Source organism: Phoenix dactylifera, unplaced genomic scaffold (assembly GCF_009389715.1).
Source record: "Phoenix dactylifera cultivar Barhee BC4 unplaced genomic scaffold, palm_55x_up_171113_PBpolish2nd_filt_p 000167F, whole genome shotgun sequence".
In the NCBI taxonomy this organism is placed as follows: domain Eukaryota; kingdom Viridiplantae; phylum Streptophyta; class Magnoliopsida; order Arecales; family Arecaceae; genus Phoenix; species Phoenix dactylifera.
This window is the reverse complement of record NW_024067708.1, coordinates 935200-947112: the sequence shown is the minus strand read 5'-3', so window position 1 is coordinate 947112 and position 11913 is coordinate 935200.

Here is an 11913-nt window from a genome sequence, read left to right as displayed (position 1 = left end):
GTTTCGGGTCCCGGGTTTCGGGTTCGGGTTCGGATTTCAGTTCAGGTTCCAGGTTCAGGTTCGGGTTCAGGTTCGGATTCGGATTCGGATTCCAGTTCAGGTTCGGGTTCGAGTTCTCGGGTTTGATCTGGGTTTTGGAATCAGATTTTTTTTTTTTTTTAACCGGGCCCATGTTGGGCCCACAGTGAACCGGGCCCAGATCGGGCCCACTATGAACAGGGCCCATGTTTGGCCCTGTTCGGCCCGTAGGGTCGTCCTCCTCCCCCAATCCCCCCCACGGCAGGGGAAGACCGAGAGGGAGAGCGGAAGAGGAAGGGGCGGCGGCGGCGGCGGCGGGGTGGCCGGAGGCCACCCCTCAGTCGACGGCCAACCGACCGCAAGTGGCGCCGGCGGCCCGTTGCGGTGGCTGGGGTCGAGATCAACCGAGAATGCTCTCGGTTGATGGGGCCAAAACAGATGGAGGAAGAGGGCTTACCGGCGGTGGCAGAGGCGGCGGAGGGATCTCGGCCGACGGGAGGCTCGGTCCGGTGTCAGGCGGCGGCGGCGAACGCTTGAACCAAGGAGATGGGTCCTCAGAACAGGGGTGGCCGCGAGGGGAGATCCGGGTGGCGCTCGGTCGGAGGGTACACCGGTCGGAGAAGAGGAGGAGGGAAGGAAGAAGAGGAGGAGGAGGAGGAGGAGCTCGGATGCCCTAGGGGAAGGAGTAGATGGGGCTTCATAGTCCCATCGTAACGGTTCTCCGCCGCGAAAATCGCGGCGGTCAAGCGAGATCCACGGCCGTGAATCGGCCGTGGATGGACTAGGAGGGGCGCCGCGGGAATCTCGCGGCGCCCTTGCCTTGTTTGCCCCTCCGGAGGAGCCGGAGAGGATCGCCCATGCGATCCTCTGTTCCGGCTCCTTCCCCAAATGAATCGGGGCTGAAGTCGGCGAGGGCTGCCGACTTCAGCCCCGTGTCTCACATTCTTCCCACCCTAAAAAAAAAATTCATCCTCGAAATTTAACATATCTTAGCTTGCAAAAAGGTCCGGATATTTTCCTTCATCTCGTCCTCCAGCTCCCACGTGGCCTCTCGTTCTGAGTGATGGCTCCACTGGATCTTGACATAAGGAATCGTGCGCCTCCTCAACACTTGCTCTTTTCTATCAACCACACGTACAGGCTGCTCAGGATATGTCAAATCTTCTCTAAGCTGCAAGGGAGCCACTTCTACCAACATGGCTCATATCTGGAATATACTTTCTTAGCATGGAAACATGAAAAACATTGTGAACTCCAGACAGTGAAGGTGGAAGTGCCAATTTGTAAGCCACTGCTCCTACTCTTTCCAGAATCTCCAAAGGGGCCGACATAGCGTGGACTAAGTTTTCCACGTATTCCAAATCGCATCACCCCTTTAGTAGGAGACACTTTCAGAAACACATGATCTCCGACCTGAAATTCCAATTTTCTTCTTCTATTATCTGCATAACTTTTCTGTCTGCTCTGAGCTATCTGGAGGTGTTCCCTGATCAGCTGGATCTTCTCTACTGTTTGTTGCACAATCTCGGGGCCCATAATTTTTCTTTCACCAACATCATCCCAACAGATAAGTGATCTACACTTTCTTCCATATAGAGCCTCATAAGGTGCCATTTGAATACTTGCCTGGTAACTGTTATTATATGCAAACTCAACCAAAGGCAAGTGACGGTCCCAAGAACCTTTCATATCCATTACACAAGCTCTTAGCATATCTTCCAAGGTCTGAATGGTTCTTTCTGATTGGCCATCAGTCTGAGGGTGGAAAGCTATGCTGAAGCTCAGAGTGGTCCCCAAGGCTTTATGCAAACTACTCCAAAAGTGAGATACAAACCGCGAGTCCCTATCGAAACAATGGATACGGGTACTCCATGCAACCTCACTATTTGTTCAATGTAGAGCTCTGCAAACTTTTCCAAGGTCATTCCTACTTTGAATGCCAAAAAGTGTGCCGACTTTGTCAATCTGTCCACAATCACCCATATAGCATCATAACCTTTAAGAGTGCGAGGCAACCCGGAGACGAAGTCCATAGTGATGTGTTCCCACTTCCATTCAGGAAGTGGTAGGGGCTGCAACAATCCTGCCGGTCTTTGATGCTCTGCTTTAACTTGCTGACATGTCAAACACCGAGCCACAAATTGTGCAATTTTCTCTCTTCATATTATTCCACCAAAATGTACCTTTCAAATCCTTATACATCTTAGTACCCCCAGGATGCACTGTATATCCAGTATTATGAGCTTCCTTCATAATTTCATTCTTTAAATCGGAGTCATTTGGAATACACATTCTGTTCCTGTATCTCAATGATCCATCCTCATGAAGTCTGAATTCTGATTGAGAACCTAATTCAATATCACTTCTAAGCTTTTGCAACTGAGGGTCATCTGCTTGAGCAATCCTGATCTTCTCTATCAAGGTAGGTTGGACATGTAAGTTTGCCAATTGTGCATCAGAGTCATGCCAACATATCTCAATTTCTGTTCTTCTCAGATCTTCCAGAATTTTCCTCTGAGAGGTGAGTAAGGCAGCAATACTACCAGTGGATTTTCTGCTCAGTGCATCTGCTACCACATTAGCTTTTCCCGGATGGTAATGAATAGACAAATCATAATCCTTCAGTAACTCTAACCATCTTCTCTGTCTCATGTTTAGTTCCTTCTGGGTAAAAAGGTATTTCAAACTTTTGTGATCAGTGTACACCTTACAAGATTCACCATATAAATAATGTCTCCAAATTTTTAATGCAAACACAACAGCAGCAAGTTCCAGATCATGAACGGGGTAGTTCTCCTCATATGACTTTAATTGTTGGGAAGCATATGCAATAACCTTATCATTCTGCATCAGTACACAACCCAATCCTTTCTTTAAGGCATCACTGTAGATGGTATAACCTTCGCCACTAGAGGGAAGGGTAAGGATGGGAGCGGACACCAAACGTTGCTTAAGCTCCTGGAAGCTCTGTTCACATTTATCTGACCACTCAAACTTAACTCCTTTACGAGTTAGTCGAGTCAAAGATGCAGCAATAGAGAAAAAATCCTCAACAAATCGTCTATAATATCCTGCTAGGCCCAAGAAGCTGCGAATCTCAGTAACACTATTGGGTCTGCTCCAGTTGACCACTGCCTCGATCTTCTTTGGATCCACATAGATACCCTCTTTAGATATTACATGCCCTAGGAACATCACACTGTCTAGCCAGAATTCACTTTTCTTCAACTTACCATACAACTGCTCTTGTCTTAGGGTTTCCAGTACTAACCTCAAATGTTGCTCGTGCTCGGCCTGGCTCCCAGAATAGATCAAGATATCATCAATAAAGACTACTACAAATTTGTCCAGAAAGGGTCTGAACACCCTGTTCATCAGATCCATAAAAGCTGCAGGGGCATTTGTCAGTCCAAAAGGCATGACCAAAAATTCATAGTGGCCCATAACGAGTACGAAAAGCAGTTTTAGGCACATCTTCAGCCCTTATCTTTAATTGATGGTACCCAGAACGAAGATCAATTTTAGAGAATATCTGAGCACCCTTTAACTGATCAAATAAGTCATCAATTCTTGGTAGAGGATACTTCTTCTTTATTGTTGCTTTATTTATCTCTCGATAATCAATACATAATCTCATACTACCATCCTTCTTCTTTACAAATAAGACCGGAGCTCCCCAAGGTGAAACACTAGGTCTGATGAAACCCTTATCAAGAAGATCCTGCAACTGCTCCTTTAATTCTTTCATTTCAGCTGGAGCCATTCTATAGGGGGTCTTAGAGATTGGTGTAGTACCAGGAATTAAATCAATTGCAAATTCAATTTCTCTATCTGGTGGCAAGCCAGGAAGGTCTTCCGGAAAGACATCAGGGTATTCATTCACTACTCGAATATCTTCCAATCTTTGATCTGATTGTCTGGTATCAACCACTGTGGCAATATACGCCATACTCCCCTTTCTAAGCAGCCGCTTAATTTGCATAGCTGAGACAACTCGAGGGGAGGTATAAGCACCACTCCCTACGAAGCTGAATTCGGTATCTCCGGGGATCTGAAAGTTTACCCGTTTCTCATGGCAATTAATGGTGGTAAATTGTGATGCTAACCAGTCCATACCGAGGATTATGTCAAAGTCATGCATATCTATAACTATCAAATCAGCAGGCAAGTCTCTACCTACTATCTGAACTGGACAAGTCTTGCAGACCTGATTACCAATCATCCCACTCCCTGCAGGAGTGCTAACATGCAGATCATACTCTAATTGCACACAAGGCAGGTCATGTTTTTGCACAAATGTAGATGACACAAAGGAATGCGTAGCTCCAGAATCAAATAGTGTATGAGCATAAACAGAAGCAACTGACAATGTACCTGACACCACCGTGTTGGATGCCTGAGCATCCTGCTGAGTCAGTGCATAAATACGACCCTGTGTGCGCAGTCTCCCCCCTTTCTGCTGCTTAGGAGAAGAAGGCTGAGCTGACTGAGCCGGAGCAGGAGAAGCTTGCACTTGCTGGTTTCTTGAAGTTTGAGGCCTCTGAACTGATCGGAGATCCTGTTGAGGACACTCAGCTACCTTATGACCCTGCTGGCCGCATCTGAAACAAGCACCAGATAATCGTCTACAGTGTTCAGTCTTATGCATACCACCACATGCATCACACTTATGCTTCTCTTGCTGAATAGTCTTTCCATCAGATCCTTGCTTCCCTGATTGCCAAGATTGGTTATGTGATTTTGCAGTCTTGCTAGAATTCTGTCCACTGCGAGCATCATAATCTCTGCTTCTCTTCTTTTGTTTCTTACCTTTGGCATCATGGGTTTCTTTCCAGACAATTTCCAGATTCTTAGCCCTGTCTACCAGATCATCATAGTTTGTCGAGTGTATTGCGGCCAAACTCCGACGTAAGTGAGGCTTCAATCCTTCTTCAAATCTCCTTATCCGGGACTCTGCATCCATGACGAGGGTGGGAGCAAACCGAGATAGCCTGTCAAACTCTGCCTCATACTCATCCACAGTCATAGTTCCTTGATTCAGATTGAGAAATTCCCTCTCTAGCTCCCTCAGGCGACTGGAGGGAAAATACTTGGAGTAGAATGCTGTGCAGAATCTCTGCCAGGTAAGCGCCTCCTGCTCGGGTGCCAATGTGCGCTCCACAGACATCCACCAATGATGAGCTCGGTCCTGAAGCATATAGGTGGCAAACCTGACCTTCTCTTCATCGGTGCACTCCATTGCCCTGAAGGCTTTCTCCATTTCATTTATCCAGGTTTCGGCCTCTTGAGGACTAGTGGTGCCTTTAAAAGCCGAAGGTGCCATTCTCTTGAATTCTGCTATACTCCTTCTTTGCTCAGGAGGAGCAACATCCTGCTGGACTGGTTGCTGAGGTTGTTGCCTCTATTGGCGTACTAACCCGACGACCTCCTCGATCAGTTCGAGCACCCGAGTTTGATTTCCGGTGGCAGCTTCTGGAGTTGATTGACCCTGGGGCCCTGAGTTATGCGGTGCCTCGCCCGCTTGGTTAGTGGGGGCTCTTCCCCGAGAGCGCCCAACCATCCGATTTAAGCTACGGACACGGCGAGGCGGCATTCTGATTCAGTGGAAATATAGAAATGTTATAAATTTATCAAAACAGAATAATACATAATAGTTAACAAAACAAATGAACATTATCCCCTTAGCAGGTTCCTACCCATCTCTCAACCTTTCTGACGGATCCTAGGAATCCTAAAACTTAGGCTCAAAAATGACTGTTTCAAACATAATCCCTATGAATCTGAAACCTGAGCTCTGATACCACCTAATCTGTCACGCCCCGAGCCCGAGGCGCGGCAGACGCCGCACGCCCGCACGGCGGCCGCGTAGACGTGCAAGGCATCGGATTACATCAAAGCAAATACAGATGTTCAAGACTTTATTTAAGGATTAATAGCAGATGCTTAAAATTGACAAAATACTTAAAATCATTCAAAAGCAGTCTTACAAAACTCCAAAATAACATATGCCAACATAATTCAAATATCCAAACTAAACTAACTAAAATGTCAATAACTGAAGAATCATCGGAAACTCTAACGCACTCCCCAATCCCGTGCGATTAAGCCTCTGGATCTGAAAAATGAAGAAAACAGAATAATGAGCTACACTAGCCCAGTAAGCAACAAAATACCCCAGAGTGGGGGTCAGAGCATATCAGATCAAAATACAGGATAATGTCTGGAATAAATCATAAATAACATCGTTTTGTTGTTTTCAAAACTTATTATCATTTTTCTAAAAATATGATATCAGATTATCATTTTTCCAAAAACTCTTATACCAGAATCTCAACATAATAGGCTACGGCCACGTAACCCAGTGGCATGGGTTGCACAAAGTGCCAAATCCACTATTTTTATCCACCGATGGCAGCCGGTGTTGCACAAAAGTGCCAAATCCACTATATTTACCCACCGATGGCAGCCGGTGTCCAGAAACCACTATTCTAATCACCGGTGGCGCGGTGTCGAAACCGGTTCCTCACAGATTACAAGTCGACAGGTCCAACGTATAATCCCCATTGGCGGGGCCAGAACAGATCATAGCCATGCTGAGAATACATATATATAAAAACAGATTTCATAAATTTTTCAGTCATAGTTTACGGATTTCAAAGCATAATTTTCAGAAATTTAACATGCCAGACCCATTTTACTAAATACAAAACATATTTCAGAATTTAATCTATTTATCAAATAATTTAGAAATCACACTCGAAGTATTAAGTTACTTACCTCTTCTCGCTTGATTCCTACTTCAGGTAGACGGATCAGGTTCACCTGTTAAAGTTTAATTAATTTTTTGTTAATTTCAGACTAAGCAAAATTTAAAAATAATACTATTGGACATGGTCCAACAGAGCCCAAAGTTGGCCCATAATGGGCATGGCCTGATAGGGCCCATATCGGACTCGGCCCAATGGGCCCGCATAGACTCGGCTAAATAGGGCCCCCATGGTTGGCTTCTAATTGGTTCATTTATGCAATAAAATTTATTGCAGGGACTAATATTTAATTACAGGGTAATGTTCTATAATAAAACTTGAGTGAGAGGACTAAATAACTATTGTTGGGGACCTTTATGTAATAAGTCTTTCCTATAGGGATCAAATATAAATTACTGAAGATCCTATTTCTGAAATAGCATACTGCCAAGGGCTTAACTGCAAATAATCTGTTTACTGGTCTAATGGGTTTGGGTTTCGGGTTCGGGTTCGGATTTCAGTTCAGGTTCAGGTTCAGGTTCGGGTTCAGGTTCGGGTTCGGATTCGGATTCGGATTCCAGTTTAGGTTCGGGTTCGGGTTCTCGGGTTTGATCTGGGTTTCGGGTTCAGATTTTTTTTTTTTTTTTTAAACCGGGCCCATGTTGGGCCCATAGTGAACCGAGCCCAGATCGGGCCCACTGTGAACAGGTTCCATGTTTGGCCCTGTTCGGCCCGTAAGGTCGTCCTCCTCCCCCAATCCCCCCCACGGCAGGAGAAGACCGAGAGGGAGAGCGGAAGAGGAAGGGGCGGCGGCAGCGGCGGCGGGGTGGCCGGAGGCCACCCCTCAGTCGACGGCCAGCCGGCCGCAGTGGCGGCCGGCGGCCGTTGCGGTGGCTGGGGTCGAGATCAACCGAGAATGCTCTCGGTTGATGGGGCCAAAACAGATGGAGGAAGAGGGCTTACCGGCGGTGGCAGAGGCGGCGGAGGGATCTCGGCCGAGGGAGGCTCGGTCCGGTGTCAGGCGGCGGCGGCGACGCTTGAATCCAAGGAGATGGGTCTCAGAACAGGGGGTGGCCGCGAGGGGGATCCGGGCGGCGCTCGGTCGGGAGGGTACACCGGTCGGAGAAGAGGAGGAGGGAAGGAAGAAGAGGAGGAGGAGGAGGAGGAGCTCGGGATGCCCTAGGGGAAGGAGTAGCTGGGGCTTTATAGCCCCATCGTAACGGTTCTCCGCCGCGAAAATCGCGGCGGTCAAGCGAGATCCACGGCCGTGAATCGGCCGTGGATGGACTAGGAGGGGCGCCGCGGGAATCTCGCGGCGCCCTTGCCTTGTTTGCCCCTCCGGAGGAGCCAGAGAGGATCGCCCATGCGATCCTCTGTTCCGGCTCCTTCCCCAAATGAATCGGGGCTGAAGTCGGCGAGGGCTGCCGACTTCAGCCCCGTATCTCACAGAGAGTGCCTCCTATCTTTAGCAAGTATGTCCACTTCATCTTCTTCTCCTACTGGGTTGTCTTCTTCGCGACTTGCACCCATTGGAGCCAGGCTGGCCGAGTTAGACGGAGTCCTCTCCGAAGCCAACCTCAGCCGGATTAGAAGAATATATAATATTCTGACCTTTGTGGGGCTTAGGTTCCTCCTTCTTAATGAGGGGGTCTTTGATCATAGGGCAAATCAATTACCCTTGCACGGGGATCCATATTCACCCATTATTGTCAAGATCAATTACCCTTGTATGGGGATCCATATTCACCCATTATTGTCAAGGTGTTAGGTACCTATGGGCTTGCCCCTATGCAACTCATCCCCAACAGTTGGTGAACGATCGTAGATTTTATTTGTTTGAGTAACTTACAAAAAAACTCCTAAGGTTTATGTTTATTATACTTACATCTAGTAATTTATAAAATCTATACTTATACCCAATTAAATTAATGGCATTAGTGAATCCATTTACCTCATGTGAAAAGTCAAAATTGTTCCTAATTGAGGATGAGGATGCATATATTTTTTATGTCCTTGGGTGGTTGTTATATCACATAAGATTATTTTGGTCATTTTTAAATTTTCCTGACATGGCAAATGGGTTCCTTTTAAAGTTAACAGTTTGACTAACATTCTGTTAAACTATAGATTAAAGTATTGGATAAAAATAAGCCTCAGGGAGTTAAGTGTAGATTTTTTATAATATTAGGTGTAAGTATAATTTACTTCTAATCTCAAAAAAAAAATTGTAATTTATTTTATTTGTTTTTATGCTTTTCACAACTTAAAATTTAGTGTAGATTTTTTAAGATTCTTTTATATTTTAAAAAGGCATCCTGCCAAGATTGGGTCGTGGTATCAGACCTTGAGGAAAAGCAACATATTTTTCTAGGCAAAACAAAGGCATTCCACTTAGGATATCTTAGGAGAACTTTGAGAACGGCTAAGGGAGATAATATCCTTTTAGGGGATCCTCTCCTAGAGAACTTTAAAATTTAACAAATGATGCTAGAGACAGATTCCTCCTTCTAGGCGACATGGCTTCTCTCTTGAAGATTCCCACAATATATATTCAGACCAAGGCTCTGTTTTGGCAGAGCTCTTCGTTCACCATTTGTAGAGATATATACCCGGCACATGGTGGAGGAGAGTGGAAAGGCTAGCAATCGGATGGGGAGATGAACCCACTTTCTTTATTCCAATGATGAAAATACCCCTTCAAATAATCGATCATCTCCAAGAAAATATTTCATATAATGATTCTTAAAAAATATTTTTACTAGTAATATTTTAAAAGATTAATAAGGTTTAATAATATATTAATATATTAGTAAAATTACATATTATTAAAAAATAACAAAAGTATTTATTAATAAAATAAATACTATATAAATTAATAAAAATATTTTTTTGGCTAACTAACTATGTAATTAATAACAAACAATATTTTAGAGGTGCTATATTTTCTAAATAAAAGAAAGTACCCCGCATATCGTGGGGGTTATATGCTAGTTTACATCATCTGTTTTGCATATTATATGTTTAATTTATGTGCTGTTTAATTTTTTATGGCAAATAAAATATTGTAGGGCCAATATCATTTCTTAATGAATGATTATATATGTATTCATACTATGTATTGCATATGAAGTTGATCAACATTGTTTATAAAGGATAGAAATTTTTAGTTTGATTGCGCGATGAGATTACCAAAATGACCTCGGGCATAAAAAACTTGAAATTTTTTATAATGTATCTTGATAAATATAATTAATCTAATAAAGCTTTTATAGTGTACAATTGGGTCAAAGCTATTGAAATGTTGAATCGCTCCAAAGCAGCATCTTCTTGATGGATGATTAGATGGGTGAAATTGCAAGTGTTCATTGGATCAAGTTGCACTTTTATGATGAAAGGTATGGTATTTGCTTGTACTTGATATGCATGACTTGCTAAGTTCACCAACGATGTTGAGATATCGCTAATCAGATATAGCATATTATGACACTCGCTTAAAAAAAGAATATAATGGTGCATCTGGTTATCTGCCAAAGTTAAATATAAACAATTTTAATTTATTTTGGATAAAGCATAATGACTATTTAGTCTCATTACTTAATGATAACATGAACATGTATTACTTATTTGTAGCATTAGTTCATATAATTATTGATAGCAACATAAAAAAAATTCCTTTTCTCAATGGATCAAATTTCTTGGAGAGTCGCTCAAAGGACCGTGGCAGTGTGCAGCGATGTGCAAATAGACTAGGGTCATTGCATGAGAGCTTGTGGGGTTGCATGGATGGTAGAACCTAGGAGAGCTTGGACGGCATGGTCAGCCATGGCTTCAAGGGGCCTATGGGGCATGCCGACTTGGTGGCTTTATTAAGCGAATCTAGAGGATCATTTGCCTTAGTCTCATGCTTTGCATGGTCATGTCATCTAAGTTTGGTCTATGTTCCCAAAGGGCAGCATGAACACTTGCGATTCGGTAGCGCAATGGTTATGTTGTGGCATGATGTTGTGGCACGAAAACATCTTATTAGGTGGCCAGGACTTGGCTTATAAACAAAGCCACAGAATGCGCACAGAAGTTCCTAGCTACGATACACTCTTGATGAGGGTCAATGCTTTAGCATAAAAGGCGTGCATGAGCATTATAGTTGACCCGAGGGATGCATTGCTTACAAAATATGTCCATACTTGTTTCTTGTTGAAAAGGTAGAAATAATATTCTCCACAATATGCTGGGATTTGATTTAGTTCGAATATGTAAAATAATTGCAGGAATGAAAATAATTCCTATAATATGCCTCTTGATTGGATAAGGTCTTAGATTAATCTTGATATAACCTCTTTGATTCAACATTATACATAAACTGAAACAAATGTGTCTTCTAGGACGTTGATATACATCATTCCCATGGATTAGAGAGAATTCATTCTCGAGGTGAAACCCCATCTTCATGTGATCTTTAAAGAAGTCCTTGGTACCAAGGGCAGAATTACCATCTCCATCATAAGCACTATGCCGTCTCCGTTCCGGAACTTTTTTTTTTTTTATTTTATTGAATATATTCATATTAGATGAGTATGGCTCGTTCGGCCTATCAAAAAATAAATAAATAAATAAATAAATCATTCGTGCTGAATAATGAAGACCTATTTTTAAAAAAAAAAATCATTATCATATTGGTTCATAAATAATCTTTGCTCCATCTTTATCAAAGATGCACATGTTCCACCTTTATCATTATCATATCGTATATCGCCTCTCAATCACATTGCCAAAGATGACCCTATAATATGTGAGAGAAATCCTTGTATATTACACCACACCGTAAGCATCACCAATTGAAAAATTAATAAAACATTTAGATAAAATTACCATGCTATCTTTTTTTAAATGAGGTACCTTTGTATGGTGAAGAATGCTTCTCTATTTTTGTATGAAGCTTATTAATGACTTTTGAGATATAATATTTTCAAATTGTAGATACGTCCACCAAAATAGCATAGTTCCTCTTCCTCAGCTTGAGGTATATATATCGTTCACCGCAGGATAAAAGGCTCTGGCCTCGACCTGCTTGAAGCTTAATGGTGGGTTCATTGCCTGCTGTATTCATCTAAGATAGGTTCACTAATTAACTCCCGCAATCACATGACCA